The sequence below is a fragment of the Protopterus annectens genome, chromosome 10.part0 (genome assembly GCF_019279795.1).
Source record: "Protopterus annectens isolate FY-2018-M chromosome 10.part0, PAN1.0, whole genome shotgun sequence".
Lineage (NCBI taxonomy): Eukaryota > Metazoa > Chordata > Ceratodontiformes > Protopteridae > Protopterus > Protopterus annectens.
Window position 1 is genome coordinate 1800999747 of NC_056744.1, and position 5695 is coordinate 1801005441.

The following is a 5695-nucleotide window of genomic DNA, read 5'->3' on the forward strand; positions in this document are numbered from 1 at the left end:
TGCAGTCCTAACATATGGGTTGTCCTGCCTCAGGCAGCCCTTTGGTCGGCCGGATTCCAAAGTCTGGGTCTGGCCTCGGCTGATGTCTCACTTCACCCGACGTCATAGCTGCTGTTTATTGGGTATAAAGGCATCAGCCGATGCCATTTTCCTCAGTCTTTCTTGCCGCGTGGTGCCCGAAGCAGAAGCTGTTCGCAAGTGCCGGTCAGTCAGATCCAGAGATTACTACTATCGAAGACTTCTAAAAAGCTAAGTACCCCGTTGGGGACTCTTTCTTGCCTCAGCTGATGTCAGAAAAAGTAAATAATTGTTTAACTTGTGGGAAACAAATACCTAATAAGGATTTCCACTCTTACTGCCTTCCTTGCTTAGGCCCAGACCACGACGTATCAGCTTGTCTAGCCTGTGCTTCCTTCAACCGACGGACACTTAGACGTTGGTCGGAGTTTGCAGAGGAGTTTTTTGGTCCCGCTTTTGCTTACAAAATGCCGTCGGAAACTCCGACTTCACAATTAGCTAAAAAGCGTAAGGAAAAGGACCGACACTCGCGGTCCGCGGTTTCGGCCGAAACCACAGTTAAGCCAACCGCGAGTGTCTCGGTTTCAGCCGAAACCGAGTCCTCGGTTCTTCCTTCGGCCGAAAGCTTGCCTCCGATAGCCGAGGCCTCACACAGCATGGCTGAATCCGCTGCTGAACTTACCCCTGCTGTAGCAGGCTCCCAGGATTTATCAGATACTATTCCTTTAGACATATCTACTCCTGCATGTGGAGCTGCTAGGCCCCCTGCATCTATGTCTATCAAGGCTTTCTTTAGGGCTAAAGCAGCTAACTCTTCTAAGGCCTTGCCTGCTAAAACCCCCTCACACAGGCCTACCTCCAGTTCCCAAATGCTCAGCTTGGCTGAGGATCTCATTTCTTTGATCAGGGGATCCCAACCTCACCCAGACAGGGCCTCTCAACCCCCTCCAGAGAAGAGGCCTAGAGCAGAGCCCCCGGATCCTGTTTCTACAGACTATTCCTCGGATGATTCAGACAACTCAGGTCCTCCAGAAGGCCCATATTCTCCTTATGAGGATTCTGATGCAGAAGACTCCATTCCTTCTGCCTCTCCTCCAGAGGAATTTTCTTTTGGGGAAACCTTACATGCTATGAGAGAGCATTTTCAATGGCAGGACCAGGATTTTTCAGATTCAAGGAAAAGGCTAAGGACCTTTTTACATTTACCACAGCATAGGCCTTTAGCCATTCCTCCAGTACTCACAGTTGTTGATGATGCTTATAATGATGCCTGTACTGCCCCTGACTCTATTCCCCCGGCCCCTGCCAAACCCGACAGATATTACAGGGTCCCGGACACACACTTTCAGTTGTATAAGGCTCCTATTGCAGATCCTGAAACCATTTCACAGGGCCCCAAAGCTGTAGCAGCTGCCTCTGCCAAAAAACCCCTCCCCTCTGAAAGAGAATCTAGAGCATTAGAGAGATGGGGTAAAAAAGTTTATACTTCTGCTACTCTTTCGGCTAGGGCCTTAAACTGTCAATTCCACATGATTCAGTATCAGGAATTTTTGTTAGACCAGCTAAATAAAAAACTATCCTCTCCTGAACCTATAGACCGTACGTCCCTTCAGGATTTGGTACATAACACTCAGCAGGTCAGTAATCATTCCTTAAAATGCGGCTATGATGCACTGGAGGCTTCCTTTAGATCAGCTATGACTGGAACAGTGATTAGAAGGCATGCCTGGTTAAAAGAGCAATCCTTACCAGACCATGTAAAGTCAAAGCTTCTAGATGCTCCCATGGAGAAACAAAGTTTGTTTGGTTCCCCTGCACAGCAAGTGCTAAAGAAGGTGGAAGAAAAAGCAAAATCTGTCCAAACAGTCAAGGATTTCTTACAGGTCCAGCCTCTGAGGTTTAGTAGAAACTGGCCTTCGAAGAATTGGTCCTTTCCAGATACCTCCAGAGCACAGAGAGGCAGAAATAGGCGCCCTAGAGGCAGAGGTCAATCCAGAGGTGCCTACAGGGGACGTCAGTGGCAGCCTAACAACCAGAGAAGTACTGCCACAGATCCAGCTACGACCACTCCCACAGGACAGACACAATGACTTGACTCTGATACCGCCTACCAGGGAACAACTGCAAGCACCCTTAGGCGGAAAGCTTGCCTTATTTTCCATAAACTGGCATTACATTACAGGAGACAAATGGATTTTACAGACAATAGACAAAGGCTACAGGTTTCACTTCCATACTCTACCAAAAAAGAGAGGAATGCCAAACCTACCACCAAACCAAAAAACAAATGCTCTAGCACAAATCAACCATCTACTAAGGATGAGAGCTATAGAAAAGGTACCGCCTATGGAACAAGGGCAAGGATTTTACTCCAGACTTTTCCTGGTTCCAAGAAAAGAAAACCAATGGAGACCTATTCTCGACCTGTCCGCTCTAAACACTTATCTCATTGTTCCAAAATTCAAAATGCTGACCCTACAGCAACTTCTTCCCATGCTGGGCAAGGAGTCTTGGCTGGTGACTCTAGATCTCAAGGAGGCATACCTGCACGTCCCTATACGACCAGATTGCAGAAGATACCTCAGATTTCTTGCAGGATCAGAGCATTATCAATTCTCAGCATTGCCCTTTGGCTTATCTACTGCGCCCAGAGTATTCACGAAATGCCTGGCATCAGTAATTGCTCATTGCAGGCTTCAGGGAATTCAAATTTATCCATACCTGGACGACTGCCTGATACAAGCGGACAACAAGACCAAATTAACAAAAGATTTGGAAAAGGTAATACAACTACTGCAAGCCTTGGGATACACAGTCAACATGAAAAAGTCAAGGCTGGTACCATCCCAAAGGATAACATTCTTGGGTGCAGAACTGGACACAACAAAGCAAATGGCATTTCTCACAGCAGAAAAGCAAAAGCAACTACCACTCTATTTCATGGCATTAACAACGCAGAACCAGCTTACAGCAAGGAAAGTCCTGCAAGCCCTCGGATACATGGCATCCTGCATAATATTGATTCCACATGCCAGGCTACATATGAGGAAGTTGCAATGGTACCTAAGGAATTTATGGTCTCAACACAAGCACAGTCTAGAAGCCCAAATTCCAATAATTCCATGCCTAAAACAAGAATTCCGGTGGCGGGCTCAGGCCTGTCAGCTGAACAGAGGTCTGCCCTTCCACAAACCTCACCCAAGCCAGACTATCACCACGGACGCCTCAGACCTAGGCTGGGGGGCACACATGGTGGACAAGTGTATACAAGGCCTATGGACACAAGACCAGCTGAACCTACATATAAATCAAAAAGAGATGCTGGCAGTAAAACAGGCACTTCAGACATTCAGACCTTTTCTTCAACAAGGTCATTTGCTGATAAGGACGGACAACACCACAGTCATGTGGTATATCAACAAGCAGGGAGGCACACACACTCATATCCTCTATGCCGGATGGCAATGGACCTGTGGAATGTGGCCCTGAATCACAACATTCAACTCCAGGCCAAATTTGTGCCAGGAAAAGAAAATGCACTAGCAGACAACTTAAGCAGAACTACCACGGATGCCCACGAATGGATGCTGCATCCAGACATCTTCAAAACCATTACAAAGAAATGGGGACTACCAGAAATAGACCTGTTCGCATCCCCACACAACCACCAATTGAGGAAATTCTGCACAAGGACATATCACCCACTTGCTTGGAAGGTGGACTCCCTATCCTTCAGTTGGGAAAACCTGACAGCATATGCATTCCCACCTCTTCCTTTGATGCACAAAGTGCTACTGAAGATCAAAGAAGATCACCCAAGGATCATCCTGATAGCTCCAGACTGGCCGAGGCAGCATTGGTACCCGCTACTGAGGAGTATGTCTCGGACACACGCATGGCCTCTACCTCTGGTTCCTTTACTGCTAACACAGAACAACTACAAGATCCTACATCCAAACTTGAAAACACTGCAGCTAGCTGCTTGGAATATTACATAAAGCAAAATAACCCAGACTTATCTCAGAGGGTTAAAGACATTATCCTGGAGGCTCTCAGACCCTCCACAAGGAAGACTTATTCAGCCAAATGGAAAAGATACCTCATTTGGAGTGCAGCAAAAGGAGAAAATGTATCATTAGCAAACATCCTGGAATACTTAGCAGAACTTTTCCACAATGGCCTGTCTTACTCCTCCATTAAGATTCATGCATCAGCAATTTCAGCAGAATACAACATGGATCCTCCAGTCTTCTCTCATCCTCTACTCAGGCACTTTCTCAGAGGAATTAAAAATGTAAAGCCTCCAAGGAAGCCACCTTTGCCTACATGGGACCTTAACTTTGTGCTGGAAAAGTTAACACTCCCCCCTTTCGAACCAGCAGCAACAGCAGAATTACAGTTCTTATCTTGGAAAACTGCTTTCCTGCTTGCAATCACTTCAGCAAGAAGGGTTTCTGAATTACAGGCATTAATGGCAGTACAGCCCTTCCTTAACGTCCATCAGGATAGAGTGTCCTTGAGAACTAATCCTACTTTTATGCCAAAAGTGGTCTCCAGGGTATCCTTGAACCAAGCAATCCACCTGCCAACATTCTTCCCCAACCCACAGAACAGGGGGGAAAGACTACTACATACTTCGGATGTGCATAGGCAATTGCGCTATTATCTGGACAGAACCAAGACCAACAGAAAGACTGACCAGCTTCTGGTAGCGTATGCAACAGGAATGGAAGGAAAAGCAATTTCAAAACAGACAATCTCAAAATGGATAGGAAATTGCATTAGATTTTGTTACTCATTTCATGGAAAGACAACTCCAGAAAACATCAGACCTCACTCCACAAGAGCTACAGCCACAACTACAGCTTTCCTACGAGGAGTGGCTACCAAAGACATTTTAGAAGCTGCTACTTGGAGCTCCATGCATACATTTGCCAAGCATTATAATCTACCTTTATACTCCAGATCCCGAGCAGGTTTTGCAACTGCTGTTTTGCAAGGGATCTTAGCTACACCATAATCATCTTAGTGCCTCCAATCCCAGTTTGGCTATGGTATTCTACCCATATGTTAGGACTGCAGATGCATCCTTGAAGGACATAGTACAGTTTTGTACCTACCATAAATGTAGATGTCCGAGAGGTATGCATCTGCAGTCAGGATTACCCACCCTCCTTCCCCTCTGTGGTAATCCTAGGGTATTTGCCCATCTTGTAGCTAGCTGGGGGAATCTATTATGGTGTATTTGTTTGTATATATGTATATACATGCTTATATTGTTTGCTCTCTACTGTTTGGAACCATTTGCATTTATCCAAATTTAGCCTTCCTAGAGGGCTCCTGGCATCTGGGGCAAGAAACACTGAGGAAAATGGCATCGGCTGATACCTTTATACCCAATAAACAGCAGCTATGACGTCGGGTGAAGTGCGACATCAGCCGAGGCCAGACCCAAACTTTGGAATCTGGCCGACCAAAGGGCTGCCTGAGGCAGGACAACCCATATGTTAGGACTGCAGATGCATACCTCTCGGACATCTACATTTATGGTAGGTACAAAACTGTACTTTCCTGACGATTGTCAATTCTTATTTAAATATCCTCCTGCTGATCCTGCTGTGGTGACAGTCTCTTCTGACCATCCTTTTAAACTTTTGCCCTCTTCCAAGCTTCTGCC